We start from the raw sequence: 23,243 nt of genomic DNA, 5'->3' as shown, positions 1-23,243 counted from the left end.
CGTGTGGCCAAGACCACGTGTGCCTCTCCCGAGCAGCCACGGGTCCCCGTCTCAAACAAACCCTGCCCACCCCACTTCTCTGCCTGATCGGGAGGCAGGTCCAGAGGGAAACCTTCCTAAAAAAGTTCATACTGATGACAGAAAGCCACTGCTAAGTAAGGTCTGCGTCGCAGAGAGAGAGACACAGACACGTGAGTCTGAGAACAGAGTTTCATTTTACAGTCTTCCGGCCACGCGGTGAAATTCAAGGTCAGGTGCCCAAGGTTTTGCAGCAAAGGGCCTCGGAAGATACAGACAGCGTCAATGTAAAAATGTACTTTCCCTCTTTGCTGGAGGACGTGGGTCTGCCAGCTAAGGCTTCCGATTAGTCTGTAAATTAATTTACAGACTTTAATTATCTTTGAGACTGAGGGGCTGGAATGAGTCTCTACACTAGCTGCTGCCGCTGCTAAGTTGCATCAGTCGTGTCCGACTCTGCAATCCCACAGACGGCAGCCCACCAGGCTCCTCTGTCCCTGGGGCCCTCTGACAAATCACAAGAATGTATACAGGCTGGTTACGAAAGCTCTCAAGACACTCTGACTTTCAGCCACATACGCAAGATTTATCTTGGCCTGGATGAGTCCCTTTTCTGGGGTAGGTGGAGTCCTAAGTGAGGTCATCGACTCCTATAATGTGGTCTCCAGAGTTTTGGAAAAAAACAAAAACAAAAAAACCTGTGGCTTTCTCTGTAGATAAAAAGGCAGGCGATGCTTTGCCGTTTGAGTTAGAATGCATCCCAAAAGCCTTGGTGTTGAAATAGGGAAATATTGAGGGTAGGAGAAGCGGGCGACAGAGGCTGAGATAGTTGGATGGCATCGCCGACTCAACGGACATGAGCAAACTCAGGGAAACAGTGGAGGACAGGGAAATCTGGCATGCTGCAGTCCACGGGGCCGCAAAGAATCGGACATGACTGAGTGACCGAACAACGACAACAAAAGTATATTGTGACACTTCAGCTTTAAACCAGTATGGTGACCCACTCCAGTCTTCTTGCCTGGGAAATGCCTTGGACAGAGGAGCCTGGTGGGCTGCAGTCCACGTGGTCTCCAAGAGCTGGACGCAAGTGAGCATGCATGCACACAAAACAACAACAACAACATACTGTGTAAAATGAAAATACTAAAAGCATCGTGAAGTCGAGTATCCCAGGAGTGTCCTTTGACACTTAAAATCAGCAAGCGGAAGGCATTCAAGCTTTGTCATCAAACGCTCGGCAAGTGAAATCCCCAGCCAGAGGACTGTGCGGATCAAAACACAGAAATACCGACAGGGAGGGGTCGTCGGTCTCGGTACTGTGGGCACTCGGGACCACACGGATCTCTGTGATGGGTTCCCTGATGCCTTGGAGGATGCTGAACAACATCCCTGGTCTCCACCCACTGGGTGTCAGGAGGAAACATCTTCCTTAAAGGTCTCCAGACATGATCAAACGTCCCCTGGGGAAGACTGGTTATATACGTCCAGAGCCACTCTGCTCATGGAAGGCCGTGCAGTTCCCTGAAGTCCATGAGCAACTGCAGGGTCGTGGCCAAGCAACCACAACTTAGTAATAAACTGTTAGTCACTTCAGTCGTGTCTAACTCTTTGAGACCCCAGGGACTGTAGCCTGCCAGGCTCCTCTGTCCATGGGGATTCTCCAGGCAAGGATACTGGAGTGGGTTGCCATGCCCTCCTCAGGGGGATATTCCCGACCCAGGGATCAAACCTGTGTCTCCGGCCCTGCAGTTGGATTCTTTACCATCTGAGCCCCCAGGGAAACCATAAGGTGGACGCTATCTTAAGCTCACCATGGACCTCGCAGAGCTGCACAACAGAGGCCCTTCAACTCAAAGGTCACAGTTAGAAGACGGAGAAATAAAATACGTGTCTTTCTGGAGGTCAAGGCTGGTGCAATGCAGCCCAAAGGCACATTCACACATCGACCACCTCCCGTACGGCTTAGAAGCGATCAACGCTGTCTCTGTTTCTAAATGGCTGCATGGAAAAAAAAAATCCTATTTTGCCACTCATGAAATTGTGATGACATTGGAATTCCAGCGCCTGTCGGCAAAGTATTACCATCACTCAGCCACACTCACTCATTTGTGTATGATCAGTAGCAGCTCTAACGGGAGAAAGGCAGAAGAAAGCAATGGGGACCCCGGGCCCACAAAGTATCAACTATCAACATCTACCCTCTGACTCTTGACGGAAAACATCTGCCAACCTTGCTCTCCCAACGATTGCCCCCTGGCTACATTAGCGCACACCCGCCTTGTCGATTTCCAGACGGAAATCTTCCTGTCTGGGAACCTGAAGGGTGATGCCCCAAGAACGTGGACGCTCCGCGGGGATAACCCACTGGTCACTGTGCAATGAAGAGCCAAAAAGACACCACAGCCATCATCTGCTGTGTGTCCGTCGCATTCCGAGGGGAGACCTGCTGAAACCAGGTTAAGTCAAGTGGGAACAGACAAAGGGCCGTCTGGTCAAAGCTACGGTTTTTGCAGTAGTCCTGACGAATTGGAGAGTCGGACCAACAAGAAGGCTGAGCACCGAAGAGCCGACGCTTTCGAACTGGGGGGCTGGAGAAGACTCTTGAGAGTCCCTTGGACTGCAAGGAGATCCACCCGGTGCATCCTAAAGGAAATCAGTCCTGAATATTCATCAGAAGGACTGATGCTGAAGCTGAAACTCCAATCCTTTGGCCACCTGATTGAAGAACTGACTCATTGGGAAAGACCCTGATGCTGCGAAAGATTGAAGGCGGGAGAAGGGGACGACAGAGGGTGACATGGTTGGATGGCATCAACCGACTCAATGGAGGTGAGTTTTGGGTTAACTCCGGAGTCGGCGATGGACAGGGAGCCCTGGCGTGCTGCGGTCCATGGGGTCGTAGAGTCACACGCAACTTGGCCACTGAATAACAACAGGAACAGATGTGAGCCCTCAGTTTCTGACGCTCAGCATCCAGTGCAGAGAGAAAGGGCAGTGATTTACAGATGACTCCCAAGCTCATGGTCATGGAGCCTCCATGGGAACTGTGGCATGTGAACAGCAATGCCGCTCCCCAGCATAATCTCAAATGAACATCCGCACGGGGAAATGGCACACAGAATCATCAAAGGCTATACAAATTTCCAGAGTCATCTATGAAGCTCAACACCAATGCCCAACTCAGAGCAGGAAGTCAATGTGTGTGCTCAGTTCAATTCCCTCAAATCTTACATGTTCCCTGAATATTGAATTCAGATTCAATCAAGACACTGATGAGCAAAAGACCTTCTCTCTCCCCTCTTCCCTCTGACATTTAAAATATGACTTCACTGCATGTTAAAAATACTGACTGATGGAGCGGCCACTTTGGAAAAGTTGGGATGATTCTTCCAAATGTTAGACAGAGTTACCATATGACAGAGCAACTCTCCTCTCAGGTACAAACCCAAGAGGAAATGAGGGTACACATCCAGATAAAACTTGTACACAAATGTTCATGGCAGCGCTCTTCTGAATAACTCAACAAAAGCAAACACAACTCAAATGTCCATCAGCTGATGAATGGATAAATACAACGCAGTGGTACATCCATACAAATGGAATACTCTTTGGCCATTTAAAAGCCTCATGCTATGGCTGATTCATGTCAATGTATGACAAAACCCACTGAAATGTTGTGAAGTAATTAGCCTCCAACTAATAAAAAAAAATTTAAAAAATAAATAAATAAAATAAAAGCCTCATGCTACAACCTGAACATCCGATGACACAGACTCAATTAACCTTTTCTAATTTTTCATTAAAAAAAAAAATCAAACTACGTCTTCCAGATATTTAAGTAAAATATTGAAATTCTAATATAGCTGGCCCTTGAGCAACATGGAGTTTGGGGTGAAAATCCCACACAGCTGAAAATCCACTTATAACTACAGTGGGCCCTCCATATCCTTAGCTCCTCATCTGTGGATTCACTCATAGACTATATAAAGCAGAAGGTATTTGCTGAAAAAACAAAAATCCATGTATAAGTGGACCGGTGCAGTTCAAACCGGTGCAGATGACCTTAGTCAAGGGCCAACAGTACATATTTACCTTGCTACATGTTTGGCCATAAACAAAAATACCTCATCAGATTGTTGTTATTGTGGTTAAATTTGGGCCTATCATTTTAGTTCTGATTGGTTCTTTTTAAAACAGTACAGCAAAAAAAAATCTTCTGCAAATTTCCACCTTTATATGTTCTTAAAATTACAAAACTTCTATCAGTTTTTTTTCCATTAAAACAATTAAAGAACCAGAAAACACAAAACGTAAAGGATCAAATCAAACCCTCAAATCCCATCTTCTAAAATATTAACAGTGCTTCTTCTTGACAGAGTGTGGAGAGGGGAACCATCAGCTTTAGGTTGAGATGTGGGCTTCAACTCTGGTTTTTTGTTTTTTTTTTTTCTTCTTTGGCCACAAGGCTTTCGGGATCATAGTTCCCTGATCAGGGATGGAACCCATGCCTCCTGTATTGGAAAAGGGCAGAGTCCTAACCACTGGACCCACCAAAGAACTCCCTGGGTTTCCATTCTTGACGTCTGTGCATCTATGATTGTTTGGCTTGCTCCTCTGGGTATATACCTTATCATCCTAGATCTATCGATAGTAAGCCACATGTTTTTCTAATAACTTTCAAGGTTAAGTAGGAAATCCATTTGCAGATAGACACAAATCATATTAAGAAATTAAATAAACCAAAGAACTAAGATACAGGAGTCAGATAAGACACAGATTCATGCCCTCAATTATAATCAATTTTGCAGCTTAATTTTAATTCATAATGCTGACGAGAGGGGTTGATTTCAGAAGGTGTCATCTGCTCCTGGTAAGACCCAGAAAAGTTTAAAATAGCTGGTTCAGTATTCAGCTTCATCTTCAGTTCAGTCGTGTCCGACTCTTTGCGACCCCATGGACTGCAGCACGCCTGTCTTGACTGTTCGGGAGCTTGCTCAAACTCATGTCCATCGAGTCAGTGATGCCATCCAATCATCTCATCCTCTGTCGTCCCCTTCTCCTCCTCCCTTCAATCTTTCCCAGCATCAGGGTCTTTTCAAATCAGTCAGCTCTTCGCATCAGGTGGCCAAAGGACTGGAGCTTCAGCTTCAGCATCAGTCCTTCCAATGAATATTCAAGACTGATCTCCTTTAGGATGGACTGGTATGATCTCCTTGCAGCCCAAAGGACTCTCAAGAGGCTTCTCCAACATCACAGTTCAAAAGCATCAATTTTGGGGTGCTCAGCTTTCTTTATGGTCCAACTCTCACATCCATACATGACTACTGCAAACACCATAGCTTTGACTAGACGGATCTTTGTTGGCAAAGTAATGTCCCTGCTTTTTAATATGCTGTCTTGGTTGTCTAGGTTGGTCATAGCTTTTCTCCCAAGGAGCAAGCATCTTTTAATTTCATGGCTACAGTGACCATCTGCAGTGATTTTGGAGCCCAAGAAAATAAAGTCTCTCACTGTTTCCATTGTTTCCCCATCTATTTGCCATGAAGTGATGGGACCAGAAGACATGATCTTAGTTTTCTGAATGCTGAGTTTAAGCCAACTTTTTCACTCTCCTCTTTCACTTTCAACAAGAGGCTCTTTAGTTCTTCTTCAATTTCTGTCATAAGGGTGGTGTCATCTGCGTATCTAAGGTTATTGATTCTTGATTCCAGCTGGTGCTTCATCCAGCCCAGCATTCCTCATGATGTACTCTGCATATAAGCTAAATAAGCAGGGTGACAATATACAGCCTTGACGTACTCCTTTTCCAATTTGGAACCAGTCTGTTGTTCCATGTCCAGTTCTAACTGTCTGCTTCTTGACCTGCATACAGATTTCTCAGGAGGCAGGTAAGGTGGTCTGGTGGTCCCATTTCTAAGAATCAAAATTCTCAGAAGGCAAAAAAGCCCAATTCATCTTAAAGAGTCAACTAAGTAGCACATCATTACTTAATAACACTTTGTCTATTACCTTCATGGAGAAGGAAATGGCAACCCACTCCAGTATTCGTGCCTGGAGAATCCCATGGACAGAGGAGCCTGGTGGGCTACAGTCCACGGGGTGGCAAAGAGTCAGACATGACTTGGTGATTAAACAATTACTTTGAACTTCAGCAAGAAGACAGACCTCAGACTCCTTCTAAAAGAGATCATTTTAAAACAGAAGGTGTTCACAGTTTTGGCAAAACGCAGTTCAGTTTGAAACAAATTTCAGGTAGAGAACAAAGATCAAAGGCAGGGGTGTACCTTTAGGGTGCCTTCATGTGTAGATCTCTGAACCAGTGGCCTCCCCAGCACCCGATCATGGGAACCGCCAAGTGTCTGCTGGGACCTGCCTGGTGAGAAACAAGGAGATTGAAAAAAAGAAAAAAATAAATTAAAAAAAACCTTGAAAATTCTTTGGGAATTGTTCACCTTTGATCGCTCCCATTCTTCTTTTCCTTTGTCATCTCAAACACATTTTACTGCTTCATACCCTCTGTCTTCAACTTTAACACAAACTATGCAGTTTTATTTGCAATGTGAAAAAGGAAGTAATTAAAACCAGCCATCAGCATTATGGTACATGCAGAGAATTACAAGGCAAACGTCCCAAAGTAAATAAAACAGATTTTTAGCTCAGATAAGTGTTTCTGCATCATTCAATGATAATGAACGCCCACTTGAAATATCTTTGTTTTATGGAGTGTATCATATACAATCAATAGATTAAACTGCACATGCCCTAAAGAGAAGAAAGATGCTTCATAGAAAGTTTATAAACAGTGCTTGGGCCAAGGTTACAATAATCAGGCCATGCATGTCTGTGTGCAGATATTCACTCATTTACGTGCTCATGCGAACAGGGAAACATTAGAATCTTTTCTTTCCCCCCTTCTTTCGGCTTCCTAAAATAAAGCAAAAGGAAGCACTGACTACTAGCTTTCTGCTACTGTTCTCCTACATTTCCATTTCAGAGCTCTTCTGTATTTGCACAGATGTCTGAAGAATCCAGGGGTATATCTCACAAGATAACCCTTCAGACCAGAAACTTGTTTTTAATTTTTCAGTCAATAAAAATACAAAGCAGTGAGTCAGCATTTATTTAAGGATATGTACCTTTTTCCTTACAAAATGTCTTTGATTGTGAGTGAATCCAGGCTCCTACAGTAGGGTTTAACCTATCCACACGCTCAAAAACTAAGGAAATTAAATGACTGCCATTTTCTGTAAATTCTTGTTCAATAGTCTTAAGTGATATAAAAAGGTGCCAGGTTTAATGTAATTCAAATTCAGAAGCGGGGCTATGAATGAAGCTGTTTCTTATTAGGGAATTAATCAGAACCTCTTGAAACGTTTTTAAGGAAATTCAAGGAAATTATTCCCACTGAGGTATGTTTATAGTTACACTGTTCAAAGAAAGGAGATTAAAAAGATTCTATAAGCAGGTTCATAGGCTGTTAAGTTTCATTACAGCACATTTTTAAAACATCATAAGGATCTGTAAGATGAAAGTAATAACCGGAACAACTGAAAAAAAAAATCTACCGCTGAAGGAAAATAAGATTTAAACAAAACTCTACAGTTGTTTGAATAGACATTTAAGGGCATTAGACTGAAGCAGGGACAAGGGAATACGGACTTTTCTTATAAAATAAAAATGCGTTTCGTTATGAAATAAATTCTGCAGTAGAGATGAAATAGGACAATACTCCTGAGAGTAACCTGACGCAGAAAGCAAATGACTATTTTCAGGCCTGCGCTGCAAACCCAGAATAGCCTTCGGATGAGACTGCTAAATACCATAAACTATCAAAATATGAGCAGATGTCACCACAGTAAGCCCCACATTGCTTGAAAATTAAAACATTAAAATACGTAATAATTCAATTAGGCAATTAATATATAAACAGCTCCTATTAGAAGCTGTTCAGGAAAAAAAAAAAAAAAAGCCTTAGTATTTAGTATTTGGACCTGTTCTTCGGTCCAAAACAGATGGTAACTCACAAAGTGAAGGTTATCTTTGATAGAAGTTGTTAAATTCAATAAGAGTAATTAACATCATCTGTGTGTTATAAACACACAAAACATGTGAAATATGACTTTGGTTAATGACATTCTGGTTATGCAACATGACAAAATTAATTAGTTTACTGCTAAAAGTAAGACGTTAAAGTGAGAAATCTGACCTCCCAATACCTTGTCATTGCTGATTTTCCCATTATGAACAACCAAAGAGAACCACTATCCATTAACCGTGCTGGCAAGAATTTACGGGACTGAAAACTATTTGTGGGAAATGCAAATGATTTTAACAAAAGCAATATATTCCTTAATGCTCAAAGGGAAACATAAAACGAAAGTGACAGCGTGAGTCCCTCAGCCGTGTCTGAGTCTTTCTGACCCTGTGGACCGTAGCCCGCCAGGATCCTCTGTCCACGGAATTCTCCAGGTAAGGATACTGCAGTGGGTCGCCATTCCCTTCTCCAGGGGATCTTCCCGACCCAGGGATTGAACCCGGGTCTCCTGCATTGCAGACAGATTCTTTGCCGACTGAGCCAAGTAACCCCTGATAAAACATGGAAGCATCATGGCACGTCCACAGTGATACCAAGCGCTTTCAACCAGGGGTGGCTGTGTCCACTGCACCAGGGGCCTCTAGGATATTAGGCAATGTCTGGAAACATTTTTCCGTTGTCACAACGGGAGGAGGGAAGCTACTGGCATAGCATTAAGCATCGACAATTCACAGAACAGTCTTCCACACAGTAGACGGATCAGGCCCCCAAATGCCAATACCCAGAAACTATATTTTAATAGGACAGACTCTAGTGTTAGGTAGGTTAGACTAGGGAAACAGACTCTAAGATGGTAGTCAGAGCAAGGGGCGACTAGAAGAACCACGTGCAGGGCAGACAAAGGAAAGGAAAAAGCCCATGGAAAGGAAAACTTGAGGCCTGGGATAAGAACCTCTGTGGCGGGGCTGGGAGGGGAGAAGCCTAACACACCCCTTTCCCTGATTGGCTTGACCATACACCCTAATTGCATCCCCTTCCCTGACTGGCTGCAGATACAAGCCCTGTATTGCAAGGGGAAATAGTCAATGGAGCCCTAGGAACCGCCAAGGGAAAGAGAAAAATGTATACAAAGGGAAACCTAAAAAAGACACCAGACCACTCCAATAGGTGTGGGTCCATTCTCATCTCTCAAGACTGCTGCATGTGGCTTGCCTAATAGATCCTGCCTGCTTGGGCTGTGTCGGTCGGTTGTTTTAATTCGGTGCTATGCCGTGACAAGAACAGAGGGGAAAAATAACCTACTTGACAGGCTCACCAAGTAGACAATTCTCTTCACGACTTCTGCCTTATTCTTACTGTGAATTATGAGAAGTCATGCTTTCACACGGGCCTCAGATTCAGAAAGGATTACCCAGGGGACACTTTAGCATAGACTGTCACAATCTAAAACAGGTTACCGAGGTCAATTATGGATTCTGGGTAGATAAAATGGTTCACTGAGAAACACAAAAACATAAAAACATCAGATATCCAACTGCAAAATAATTCAAGGCATTCAGTGAATTAAGAGCATGGGAATAACAAAGAATTCTGATAAATGGGGGCTCCCATTGCAGGGGGCACATTTCCTGGGAAGTTGGAACTAGGACCCCACAGGCTTTGAATCATAGCCAAAAAAAAAAAAAAAAAATCTGATAAAAAACATTTAGGAGCAATGAAGCAAAATAATAACTATTACAGAGAGAAAGTATCTGGAAAAATAGGAATACCAAAACATTCAAGGTTCAGCAGATAATTCCATCACTTAATGAGGTACACATGGAAGAAGAAAGTTTATCTTTCATTTCAAAGAAGAATATCTGTTTGCAAAAAAAAAAAAAAGGCTTTAACAAAATAAAACTGAAATTTGAGTGGGAGGGCTTGAAATTCAAGTATAAAAGATTATAAAAGAGGAAATTTATACACTTAACCCTTTCTGTAAATACATAACATGTAAAAGCTTTCTGTAATAAAAAGTCCTGGAAAAAGTTTACCAAAATGTTGAAAATTTCTGATGCTTTGTAGTGAATACTTGGAGGTCCATTATTCTCTTCATTTCTTAGTATGTTTGAAATCTGCCAGAGTAAAAGTTTTTTTTTTTAATTATCATTCACATAAAAAGATCTGTGAACTTATTGATTTGCCCTTGTTACTTATGAGGCTGTAAGCTACTTTGAAAGCAAGAGCAATGCCTTATACCATCTCTTTATACTTCACTGTGGCTAATGCATCACTCTACATTCAGTGATAAACAGCTCATCAGGGTCTGTTGAAATGTTGCAAACAGAATGTCTTTTTTGGGGGGGAGCTAGATACAGTTAAGCCTTTTCTGGCTCTGAGATTCCCTGCTATCAAGATTCAATGTATCTGCTCATGCTTAACTCTTAACTCATAAGACACCAAAAAAATACCTGGCCAGGTGATCAAGTCATGTGTCAGTCATTTCCAAAGCACAGGTGAAGAGATTCCAAGTTTGGCTTGTTTTTTTTTCAATCACAAAGCAGCAAATTAGAGAGAGAAGGAAGCAACCTTTGCTCTCTACAGTCACCAAGAGGATGTCAAGGGTCTAACACCCTGCTTTCAAGCAGTTTACGTCTGAGTTCCCACCAATATTCACTTAAACGTCCATGATTAACGAGAAGGTAGAAAAAAGGCTCCCAGAGAAAAGGACCAGGGAACTGGAGCTTTGAGATAAAGACTACTGTGTGACTTGATGACTGCTGCCCTGGAAGAACAAAAGGAAAGTGGAACTGAACTCACGAGATTTTGCACGTTAAAGGAAACTGTGAACGAGACAAAAAGAAAACCTACATACAGGCTGGGCTGCAATTCAACGGGGCTCAAGTTTCCAAAATACATGAACAGCTCATACGACTCAATGACGGAAAACCAAACAACTCCACCAAAAAACTGGCAGGAGACGAAAACAGATGCTCTTCCAAAGAAGACATACAAAGAGCCAATGAGCACATGAGAAGATGCTCAGCGTTGCCAATTGCTAGACAAGTTCAAACCAAAACTACAGTGATGCATCACCTCACACAGGTCCGAATGGCCATCATCAAAAAGTCTACAGGCAATAAATACTGGAGACGGTGTGGAGAAAAGGGAGCTTCTCCTACCCTGCTGGCGGAAATGCATTTGGTGTGGCCACTCTGAAGAACGGTATGGAGGCCCCTTAAAAAACTCAAAGTACAATTACCACAGGATTCAGCGGTCCCACTCCTGGGTATATATCTAGAGAAAACCCTAATTTGAAGAGACACACACACCCAAATATTCATAGCAGCAGTATGCACAATAGCCAGGAGGTGGAAGAAACGTTCACGGACAGATGAAATAGTAAAGGTGTAGTACGTTGTTGTTTAGTTGCTAAGTCATGTCTGACTGTTTTGCGACCCCATGGACTGTAGCCCACCAGGCTCCTCTGGCCACGGATGTCTCAGACAAGAATACTAGAGCGCGCTGTCATCTCCTCCTGCAAGGGATCTTTCTGACCCGGGGATCAAACCCACGTCACCAGCATTTGCAGGTGGATTCTTTACCAATGAGCCACCTGGGAAGCCCCAAACGTGTGGTTGGGGTGTGTGTGTGTGTGTGTGTGTGTGTGTGATTCTTTACCAATGAGCCACCTGGGAAGCCCCAAACGTGTGGTTGGGGGTGTGTGTGTGTGTGTGTGTGTGTGTGTGTGTGTGTGTCTCTCAAGCGTGTGGTTGGGGTGTGTGTGTGTGTGTGTGTGTGTGTGTGTGATTCTTTACCAATGAGCCACCTGGGAAGCCTGTGTGTGTGTGTGTGTGTGTGTGTGTGTGTGTGTGTGTGTGTGTGTGTGTGTGTGTGTGTGTGTGTATGTGTGTGATTCTTTACCAATGAGCCACCTGGGAAGCCTCTGTGTGTGTGTGTGTGTGTGTGTGTGTGTGTGTGTGTGTGTGTGATTCTTTACCAATGAGCCACCTGGGAAGCCTGTGTGTGTGTGTGTGTGTGTGTGTGTGTGTGTGTGTGTGTGTGTGTGTGTGTGTATGTGTGTGATTCTTTACCAATGAGCCACCTGGGAAGCCTCTGTGTGTGTGTGTGTGTGTGTGTGTGTGTGTGTGTGTGTGTGATTCTTTACCAATGAGCCACCTGGGAAGCCCCAAACGTACGTGTGTGTGTGTGTGTGTGTGTGTGTGAGTGATTCTTTACCAATGAGCCACCTGGGAAGCCTCTGTGTGTGTGTGTGTGTGTGTGTGTGTGTGTGTGTGATTCTTTACCAATGAGCCACCTGGGAAGCCCCAAACGTACGTGTGTGTGTGTATGTGTGTGTGTGTGTGTGTGTGTGATTCTTTACCAATGAGCCACCTGGGAAGCCCCAAACGTGTGGTGTGTATATATGTGCGTGTGTGTGTGACTCACTTGTGTCCAACTCTTTGCAACCCCATAGACTGGGGTAGCCTGCCAGGCTCCTCTGTCCATGGGATTCTCCAGGCAAGATACGATAGTGGATTGCCATGCCCTTCTCCAATATATCCATATCCATCCATCCCTATATACACACACACATATACATATATTGGAATATTACTCAGACATAAAAAGGATGAAATAATGCTACTTACAGCATCATCGATGGACCTAGAGATTATTGTACGAAGTCAGACAAGAGCAAACTTATCACTTACTGGTGGAACCTAAAATATGACACAGACGAGCTTATTTACAAACCAGAAAGAGACTCAGAGGCATAGAAAACAGATCGATGGTTCCCAAGGGAGACGGGGGGAGGGGATAAACGAGGACTTTGGGACTAGCAGACACATGCTACTATACACAAATCAAATAAACAACAAGGTCTCTCCGTGAAGCACAGGGAACGATAGTTAATATCACATAATAAGCTATAATGAAAAAGAAATCTGACCATAAAAACGGTTTATCCATAGTTGCATCTACTGTGGATCTGTTCTAAGTGCCTTAAAGTTATGCAATCCTGCTGATAAATAATGACAGAATCCTTCCTACCAGAATATGACAACACGCTTCCAACAAGGAACCGAGGTACCACCACAAGCAGCGTCATGCCAGGGGTTCACACACAGCAAATTATCACTTTGTCATGATGTTTTCCTGGTTCTGAGCTGCAGGCAGCAGAAATTTTATGAACCACTGTCCTTCTCTAGGGGCTTCCCTTGTGGCTCAGCTGGTAAAGAATCGCCTGCAGTGTGGGAGACCCCCATTCGATGCCTGGGTCAGCAAGAGCCCCTGGAGATGGGATGGGCTACCCACCCCAGTATTCTTGGCCTTCCCTGGGGGCTCAGCTGGTAAAGAATCGCCTGCAATGGGGGAGACCTGGGTTTGATCTCTGGATTGGGAAGATCTCCTGGAGAAGGGAACGGCTACCCACTCTAGTATTCTGCCCTGCAGAATTCCACAGACTGTACAGTCCATGGAATCGCAAACAGTTGGACACAACTGAGTGATTTTCACTTTCATTTTCCTTGTTGAGCTTGTCTGTGTACCTAGGTATTCACCTAGAAAATAACACTCCGTGCTCAGTATGTAACTCTCCCAAACTTCGACTTTTCAGACACATGCCGAGATGTTCCTGACGACTTCCTGACAGATTTCGAATACACCAGTTGCTAGACATTCTAATAAATGGGAGGTTCTCCTGCTGGAAGACTACAGATTCTCCAAAACACATATAAAACCAACGCGCATTTCTCTAGACTCTGGAAGGTTGCAAGCTAAAGATGACAGCGCTTGATGAAAATGAATGCAAGGATGCCAAGATGGTAATGACTTACAAAAATAAACGCTTTTAATAGTGTCATAATAGTGTCAAGAAGTAGGGCAGTTCTACATGAGCCTTTACCCACTGGGAATTAAAATCAGGCCGTCATCCTCACTTCTCTTTTCACTCACTGGACTAGGAACATGGGTACCGTGAGCTGAGAGGTCACAGTGTATTAATTGCTTCCTCATTTCCTAACATCACATTCCTCTTTGAAAACCATTCATTTTTGGAATACTCTTTATTTAGGTGGACTAGTTATTTTCTGTCACTATACTAAAAGGGTACCCGATTCTCTTTATATGCAAACTGGCAGACAAGAGTAAAGGGATCCATTCTCTGTTAAGAGTTCTATTTATGAAACACACACAAAGATTCTGTGTTGTTTTGTTCATGATAAACACTAATTATGTGCATGAATTTCAAGGGGAAGGAAGGGGAAGGAAGGGAGAGGAAGGGGAAGGGAGGCAGAGGGAGGAAGGGGAAGGAAGAGAGAAGAAGGAAGGGGAAAGAAGGGAGGGGGAGGAAGGCAGGGGCAGGAAGGGGAAGGAAGGCAGGGGGAGGAAGGGGAAGGAGGGAGGGGGCGGAAGGGGAAGGAAGGGAAGGGGAGGAAGGGGAAGGAAGGCAGGGGAGGAAGGGGAAGGAAGGCAGGGGCGGAAGGGGAAGGAGGGAGGGGGAGGAAGGGGAAGGAAGGCAGGGGGAGGAAGGGGAAGGAAGGCAGGGGGCGGAAGGGGAAGGAAGGCAGGGGGCGGAAGGGGAAGGAGGGAGGGGGAGGGAGGGGAAGGAAGGCAGGGGGAGGGAGGGGAAGGAAGGCAGGGGGAGGGAGGGGAAGGAAGGCAGGGGTGGAAGGGGAAGGAGGGAGGGGGAGGAAGGGGAAGGAAAGGAGGGGGAGGAAGGGGAAGGAAGGCAGGGGGAGGGAGGGGAAGGAAGGCAGGGGCGGAAGGGGAAGGAGGGAGGGGGAGGGAGGGGAAGGAAGGCAGGGGGAGGGAGGGGAAGGAAGGCAGGGGGAGGGAGGGGAAGGAAGGGAGGGGCGGAAGGGGAAGGAGGGAGGGGGAGGAAGGGGAAGGAAAGGAGGGGGAGGAAGGGGAAGGAAGGCAGGGGGAGGGAGGGGAAGGAAGGCAGGGGCGGAAGGGAAAGGAAGGAGGGGGAAGGAGGGGAAGGAAGGCAGGGGGAGGGAGGGGAAGGAGGGAGGGGGAGGAAGGGGAAGGAAGGCAGGGGGAGGGAGGGGAAGGAAGGCAGGGGGAGGGAGGGGAAGGAAGGCAGGGGCGGAAGGGGAAGGAGGGAGGGGGAGGAAGGGGAAGGAAGGCAGGGGCGGAAGGGGAAGGAAGGCAGGGGGAGGAAGGGGAAGGAGGGAGGGGGAGGAAGGGGAAGGAAGGCAGGGGGAGGAAGGGGAAGGAAGGGAAGGGGAGGAAGGGGAAGGAGGGAGGGGGAGGGAGGGGAAGGAGGGAGGGGGAGGGAGGGGAAGGAAGGCAGGGGGAGGGAGGGGAAGGAAGGGAAGGGGAGGAAGGGGAAGGAGGGAGGGGGAGGAAGGGGAAGGAAGGCAGGGGGAGGAAGGGGAAGGAAGGCAGGGGGAGGGAGGGGAAGGAAGGCAGGGGGAGGGAGGGGAAGGAAGGGAGGGGCGGAAGGGGAAGGAGGGAGGGGGAGGAAGGGGAAGGAAAGGAGGGGGAGGAAGGGGAAGGAAGGCAGGGGGAGGGAGGGGAAGGAAGGCAGGGGCGGAAGGGGAAGAAGGGAGGGGGAGGAAGGGGAAGGAAGGCAGGGGGAGGGAGGGGAAGGAAGGGAGGGGGAGGGAGGGGAAGGAAGGCAGGGGCGGAAGGGGAAGGAAGGGAGGGGGAGGAAGGGGAAGGAAGGCAGGGGGAGGGAGGGGAAGGAAGGGAGGGGGAGGGAGGGGAAGGAAGGGAGGGGGAGGGAGGGGAAGGAAGGCAGGGGGAGGGAGGGGAAGGAAGGGAGGGGGAGGGAGGGGAAGGAAGGCAGGGGGAGGGAGGGGAAGGAAGGCAGGGGCAGAAGGGGAAGGAGGGAGGGGGAGGAAGGGGAAGGAAGGCAGGGGGAGGGAGGGGAAGGAAGGCAGGGGGAGGAAGGGGAAGGAAGGCAGGGGCAGGGAGGGGGAGGAAGGGGAAGGAAGGCAGGGGGAGGAAGGGGAAGGAAGGCAGGGGGAGGGAGGAGAAGGAAGGCAGGGGCAGGAAGAGGAAGGAAGGCAGGGGGAGGGAGGGGAAGGAAGGCAGGGGCGGAAGGGGAAGGAGGGAGGGGGAGGAAGGGGAAGGAAGGCAGGGGGAGGGAGGGGAAGGAAGGCAGGGGGAGGGAGGGGAAGGAAGGCAGGGGCGGAAGGGGAAGGAGGGAGGGGGAGGAAGGGGAAGGAAGGCAGGGGGAGGGAGGGAAAGGAAGGGAGGGGGAGGGAGGGGAGGGGGAGGAACGGGAAGGAAGGCAGGGGGAGGGAGGGGAAGGAGGGAGGGGGCGGAAGGGGAAGGAGGGAGGGGGAGGAAGGGGAAGGAAGGCAGGGGGAGGGAGGGGAAGGAAGGCAGGGGGAGGGAGGGGAAGGAAGGCAGGGGGAGGGAGGGGAAGGAAGGCAGGGGCGGAAGGGGAAGGAGGGAGGGGGAGGAAGGGGAAGGAAGGCAGGGGGAGGAAGGGGAAGGAAGGCAGGGGGAGGGAGGGGAAGGAAGGCAGGGGGAGGGAGGGGAAGGAAGGCATGGGCGGAAGGGGAAGGAGGGAGGGGGAGGAAGGGGAAGGAAGGCAGGGGGAGGGAGGGGAAGGAAGGCAGGGGGAGGGAGGGGAAGGAAGGCAGGGGCAGAAGGGGAAGGAGGGAGGGGGAGGAAGGGGAAGGGAGGGAGGGGGAGGGAGGGGAAGGAAGGCAGGGGGAGGGAGGGGAAGGAAGGGAAGGGGAGGAAGGGGAAGGAAGGCATGGGGAGGGAGGGGAAGGAAGGCAGGGGCAGGGAGGGGGAGGAAGGCAGGGGCAGGGAGGGGGAGGAAGGCAGGGGCAGGGAGGGGAAGGAAGGGAAGGGGAGGAAGGGGAAGGAAGGCAGGGGGAGGAAGGGGAAGGAAGGCAGGGGGAGGGAGGGGAAGGAAGGCAGGGGGAGGGAGGGGAAGGAAGGCAGGGAGAGGGAGGGGAAGGAAGGCAGGGGCGGAAGGGGAAGGAGGGAGGGGGAGGAAGGGGAAGGAAGGCAGGGGGAGGGAGGGGGAGGAAGGCAGGGGCAGGGAGGGGAAGGAAGGCAGGGGGAGGAAGGGGAAGGAAGGCAGGGGGAGGAAGGGGAAGGAAGGCAGGGGGAGGAAGGGGAAGGAAGGCAGGGGGCGGAAGGAAGGGGAAGGAGATTCCTTTCATATCCTTTTCCAGGGGATCTTCATGACCCAAGGATAGAACCCTTGTGTTCTGCATTGGCAGGCAGATGATTTAACACTGAGATCCCAGGGAAGCCTCTAATAGGAGCTTCCAATCATACAAAAAATAATAATCACTAATTTTTATGTTCATTTCCCAAAGTAGATTTAATGTTCATTGTAATATTCATTCCTAAAGCACCAGCTCTTAAGAGAGGACAATGCACATTATTTCCTTTTTTTTTTTTTTTTTTTTTGAGGGGAGGAGGTGCATACTACATGACTTGTGGGATCCTGGTTCCCTGACCAGGGACAGAACTCGAGCCCTCATCAGTGAAAGCGTCCAGTCCAAACCATTGTACTGCCAGGGAATTTTCACCATGTGTTATTTACAACAAAGGTTTCAATATCTGATTTTTTTTCTCCCCAGGAAACTATACAAATAAAAAAGGTAAAATTGATCTAAGACTCTAAACAAACCCCGTGCAGGATAAACACCACCAGAAACCTCAAGAAGATACAAATTTTCTAAAAATCAACAACAAAAGAAACTCCTAAAAACAGTCAGAAGAAAAAAATGCAAATTACATCCAGAGGAAAATGATAACAAACCCTACAAACGTCTTTTCCAGAAAAATGCAAGCTGGAAGACAATGGAACAAAATCGTCAAAGGGCTGAAAGAATGCATCCACCTAAAACCCTGCACTCAGAAGAAACATCTTTCAAAGTTGGGAAGGCAAAGAGCAAAGACTTTTCTTTCAAACAAGCAAATGCACAGAGACTTCAGTGCTTACAGACCTGCACCACAAGAAATATCAGTCGAAGTTCTTTCAGGGGCAGCATTATCTCAGATGGAAATCTGGATTCATGCAAAGGAGTGGGTGACAGAAACGGTAAATACAGGGGTGAAGAGAAAAATATTTTCTTCTCCTTTTAAAGTTTCTTTCACATATACATGCTTCATGCAAAATAACTATGTATCATGTAGCCTTTTAAACATATGAGAGACAGTTCGGCAACAGCAGCAGGAAGAACCAGGGCTGAACAAAAACACATTGGTGCAAGTTTCTTATACAGGAGGTGTTAAAATATCATTCAAACGTAGAGGTAATGAGTTAAAGTGAATACTATAAACACGAGAGCAACGCTGTAAAAAATAAGAGAGGCTCAGCTAGTAAGCCAACAGTGAAGTGAAATCATAGAAAGTTCTCGGTTTGTGGAGACGTGCAGGAATGGTGGGGGTAAAGAAAGACAGAACGCACGACACCAACAGAAAAGGACTAGCCGGTGGTGAACGGTACAAGCCTTCGGATGAACAGGGCGAGTCTGTGAGGCGAGATTAAAAAGCCACACTCCAGTCTGTAGCAAGCCCTGTCGACAACAAACCCACTCCTGTGTCAGGACCGGATGTTTCCGAATGCCTATATGTGTATTTAACACATACGTTGTATATGCTATGCTGCGCTTACTCGCTCAGTTGTGTCCGACTCCGGGACCCCGTGGACTGCAGCCCACCAGGCTCCTCTGTCCATGGGATTCTTCAGGCAAGAGTACTGGAGTGGGTCGCCATTTCCTTCTCCAGGGGATCTTCCCGACCCAGGGACTGAACCTGAGTCTCCTTCATGGTAGGCAGATGCTTTACCGATTGGGCATCCTGGGAAGCTCGGTGTCTTGTATCCTCGATTTAAAAAGCCCAAGGAGCAGGCATTTCCACAAAGACACGCGAGTACACAGGGTGTGCATCTCACATGCAGAGGAGGGTAGGAGTAACGTCGCAGGATCCTTCCCAGGGAATGTACTTGTCCATCTCTCTTACTTGTCTAACTAGGCTACTCTGCTGACAATCCTCCTCTTTTCTGAAACCGAGTTTAAAAATCGGGAGGTATTCAGGCTATGACGACAGAAGAGGGAAAAGTTCCAGACTGGCAACGCAGGGGTATGCACATTTTCTCTGCAGGAATCTTGGACCCTTGAGAGCCAAACTGAGTCTGCTACAACTGCTCGCGTCTGCTTTAGCAGCTCAAACAGGTGTAGACGGTACATAAATGGGTGCTGGGTGTGCTTCAACGCAACCTTACAAAAAACAGATGGCAGGTGAGGTTGGCCTACAGGCAGGGGTCTGCCGAGTCCCGCCTTAGGGCAATATCAGGGAAAGTGAAAGTCGCCCAGTCGTGTCCGACTCTTTGCGACCCCATGGACTACACAGTCCATGGGATTCTCCAGGCCAGAATACTGGAGTGGGTAGCCATTCCCTTCTCCAGCGGATCTTCCTGACCCAGGAATCGAACCGGGGTCTCCTGCATTGCAGGTGGATTCTTTACAAACTGATCTATCAGAGAAGCCCAAGACAGTATCATGTTCATTTTATTAAGATGTGTACTCAAAACTCATCATGTGCATGTATGCAAAGTCACTTCAGCCGTGTCCAACTCTTTGTGGCCCCATGGACTGTAGCCCGCCAGGCTCCTCTGTCCATTGGATTCTTCAGGCAAGAATACAGGAGTGGGTTGCCATGCGCTCCTCCAGGGGATCTTCCCGGCCCTGGGATCCAACCCGCATCTCTTATGTCTCCTGCATTGGCAGATGGGTTCTTTAACCACTAGAGTCCCCTGGGAAGACCCATATTACATTAAAACAGACAACCTTCTAATATCATCAGGGTGACTTCAGACAATTAACATACGACAGAAGTGGTCTATTCCAGAAGTAAAACAAGTCTGTGCTTTCTTTCTGGAAATGACCAGGGTGGAGGTGGTGCAGCTGGAGTGAGGGGTGGATTTCAGCTCAGGTTCTTGGTCCCTGGGAGAGACACACACACACACACACACCCCCCGCAAATGCCATACTAGGTTAAGCCAATGCTTCCAGAACCCAAGTGCAAAGCTTCATGAAACTTCCCAATTCTTTCATGGGTCGCAGAAGTGTGGAACTGAACGGAATAAATCTCATCAGTGTGGAGATGACATCTCTATTTTTTTTTCCCCTCGTGAAACACGATTTTTAACAGGTTTTGTTTTTAAGAGTGGTTTTAGATTTCCAGCGAAAGTGAGACGAAGCTACAGAGATTTCCTGTATGCCCTGTGCCCCTACACAGGCTCACAGTTTCCCTCATCATCTAGGTGACCCACCACCAGAGGGTACATCTGTTAGAACGGATGAACCCACGCTGACATCACCTGAAGCCCACAGCTCATATCAGGGTGTTGCACCTTCAATGGGTTTTGACAAATGACCTAAAGACACCTGAGCCTCACAGGTGGCCCTGGTTGTAAAGAACCACCCCTGCCAATGCAGGAGACGTAAGAGACGCAGGTTCGATCCCTGGGCCGGGAAGATCCCCTGGAGAAGGCCATGGCAACCCACTGCAGTATTCTTGCCTGGAGAAGCCCACGGGCAGAGGAGCCTGTTGGGGTCCAGTCCATGGGGTCACAAAGAGTCGGGCACGACTGAGCGACTTTCACTCACTCAAGAAAACCGAGGCTTAGCTGATTGATGGGGTCGCAAGAAGTCAGACATGACCGAAGCGACTTAGTACTTGCGAACACATAAAGACACGTGTCTGTCGCTACACCATCATCAAGAATAGTTCCACTGTCCTAGAAATTCTCCGTGCTCCAGGGGCTCATGTCGCTCTGATCCCTGAACACTGGCAACCACTGATCTTTTTTTGCTTTCTCTTAATTCTGCCTTTTCCAAAATGTCAGAGTTGTCATTTATATATATACCATGTAGCCTTTTCTGTGGCTTTTCTCATTTTCTTACATATGCATTTCAGGTTCCTTTGTGTCTTTTTCTAGCTTTAACTCATTTCTTTTCTAGCACTGAAGATGGTGTCGCAAAGAGTCAGACACAACTGAGTGACTGAACTGAACTAATACCCCACTGTCTAGATGGAACATTCAAATATTTATCCATTCACATAGAAAAGGACATCCTGGTTCCTTCCAAGTTTCGGCAATGATGAATCAAAGCTGCTATCAACATATGTGTGCAGGTTTTTCCTTTTGATACATTTTATTTTTAAAAAAGCCATTAGAATGATATAAATAAGGACTTTTCCTGGTGGTTCAGTGGTTAAGTCTCCATGCTCTCAATGCAGGGGGCCTGGGTTCGATCCCTGGTCAAGGAATTAGATCCGACATATGCAACTAAAGATTCTGGATGATGCCATGAAGCCTAAAGATCCAGAGTGCTGCAACTAAGACCTGGGCAGCCAAACAAATTAACATTTTAACACAAATGCTGTTTGCTAACTATCATCTCTGAATTTGAGTCATGAGAGGTGCGTGACACTTGTTCTCATCACTAAAATCTTTCAACACCAAGGCTGCTCAGGACCCACCAACATAAAATAACTCATTGTCCACCCATTCTCGTAGGAAGTGTACATTTTATAAAGTCCCCTTTGGGTCCATGATATAACTTCACCATCACAGCAATCCTTTCCTTATTCCCACTGGCTAGATGAAAAAGGCCAAGTTCTGGAGAGTCTAAGTGAACGGAATGGTCCAGACTGGTTTCACAGCTAGAAAATGGTAAAATTTGTTGTCATTCAGTCACTCAGTCATGTCTGACTCTTTGTGACCCCATGGACCGCAGCACGCCAGGCTTCCCTGTCCATCACCAACTCCCGGAGCTTGCTCAAACTCATGTCCATTGAGTTGGTGATGCCATCCAACCATCTCATCCTCTGTTCTCCCCTTCTCCTCCCACCCTCAATCTTTCCCAGCATCAGGGTCTTTTCCAATGAGTCAGCTCTTCACATGAGGTGGCGAAAGTATTGGAGCTTTAGCATCAGTACTTTCAATGACTACTCAGGGTTGATTTCCTTTAGGATGGACTGGTTTCATCTCCTTGCAGTCCAAGGGAGCCTTAAGAGTCTTTTCCAACACCACAGTTCCAAAGCATCAATTCTTTGGTGCTCAGCTTTCTTTATAGGCCAACTCTTACATCCATACACGACTACTGGAAAAACCACAGCTTGACTGGATGGAACTTTGTTGGCAAAGTAATATTTTCGCTTTTTAATATTCTCTCTAGGTTGGTCATAGCTTTTCTTCAAAGGAACAAGCGCCTTTTAATATCATGGCTGCAGTTACCATCTGTAGTGATTTTGCGGCCCAAGAAAATAAAGTCAGCCACTGTTTCCACGGTTTCCCCATCTATTTGTCATGAAGTGATGAGACCGGATGCCAAGATCTTAGTTTTCTGAACGTTGAGCTTTAAGCCAACTTTTTCACTCTCCACTTTCACTTTCAAGAGACTCTTTAGTTCCTGTTTGCTTTCTGCCATAAGAGTGGTGTCATCTGCATATCTGATGTTATTGGTATTTATCCCAGCAATCTTGATTCCAGCTTGTGCTTCATCCAGCCCAGTGTTTCTCATGATGTACTCTGCATAGAAGTTAAATAAGCAGGGTGACGATATACAGCCTTGATCTTCCTTTTCATATTTGGAACCAGTCTGTTGTTTCATGTCCTATCTACCTGTCCTGGTTCCTGACCTGCGTACAGGTTTCTCAGGAGGCAGGTCAGGTTGTTTGGTATTCCCATTTCTTTCAGAATTGGCCACAGTTTGTTGCAATCCACACAGTCAAAGGCTTCAGTGTGGTCAATGAAACAAAAGTAGACGTCTTTCTGGAATTCTCTTGCTTTTTCGATGACCCAACAGATGTTGGCAATTTAATCTCACACTCCTGAGCTGGTCTGAAATATATTAAGTCATTTACACTATGTATATAGGTGTATTAGTCGCTTAGTCATTTCCAAATCTCTGCGACCCCATGGACTGTAGCCCACCAGGCTCCTCTATCCATGGGATGCTCCAGGCAAGAATACTGGAGTGGGTAGCCATTCTCTTCTCCAAGGGATCTACATGACTCGGGGATCGAACCGGGGTCTCCCGCACTGCAGGCAGATCCTTTACCATCTGAGTCACCAGGGAAGCCCTCATTTGCACTGTATCTACAAGCAACTGCGCTATATCCAGTTTTGGATTTTGTGTGATTTTTTTTTTCCACCCGACTGACTTCAGATTTCTTCTTAGTTAGCCTCGACACGTAGAAGATCAAAGCC

At 47.0% G+C, this 23,243-nt stretch overlaps 1 protein-coding gene across 3 annotated transcripts in view; it reads right to left on the bottom strand.

Annotated features, from left to right (window-relative positions):
* The window catches only part of TBL1X (transducin beta like 1 X-linked), a 244,451-nt gene that overhangs the window by 61,393 nt on the left and 159,815 nt on the right, over positions 1-23,243 (bottom strand). For all 3 annotated transcript variants that reach the window (XM_065915107.1, XM_065915109.1, XM_065915108.1), the window contains one exon: positions 6,306-6,394. The gene's annotated coding sequence lies outside the window, so the exon portion shown is untranslated. The remainder of the gene's footprint in view (positions 1-6,305; positions 6,395-23,243) is intronic.

This window comes from Muntiacus reevesi, chromosome X, assembly GCF_963930625.1.
Source record: "Muntiacus reevesi chromosome X, mMunRee1.1, whole genome shotgun sequence".
Classification (NCBI taxonomy): Eukaryota; Metazoa; Chordata; class Mammalia; order Artiodactyla; family Cervidae; genus Muntiacus; species Muntiacus reevesi.
Note: the sequence above shows the minus strand (reverse complement) of the source record. Positions and strands in the feature narration are given on the sequence as shown.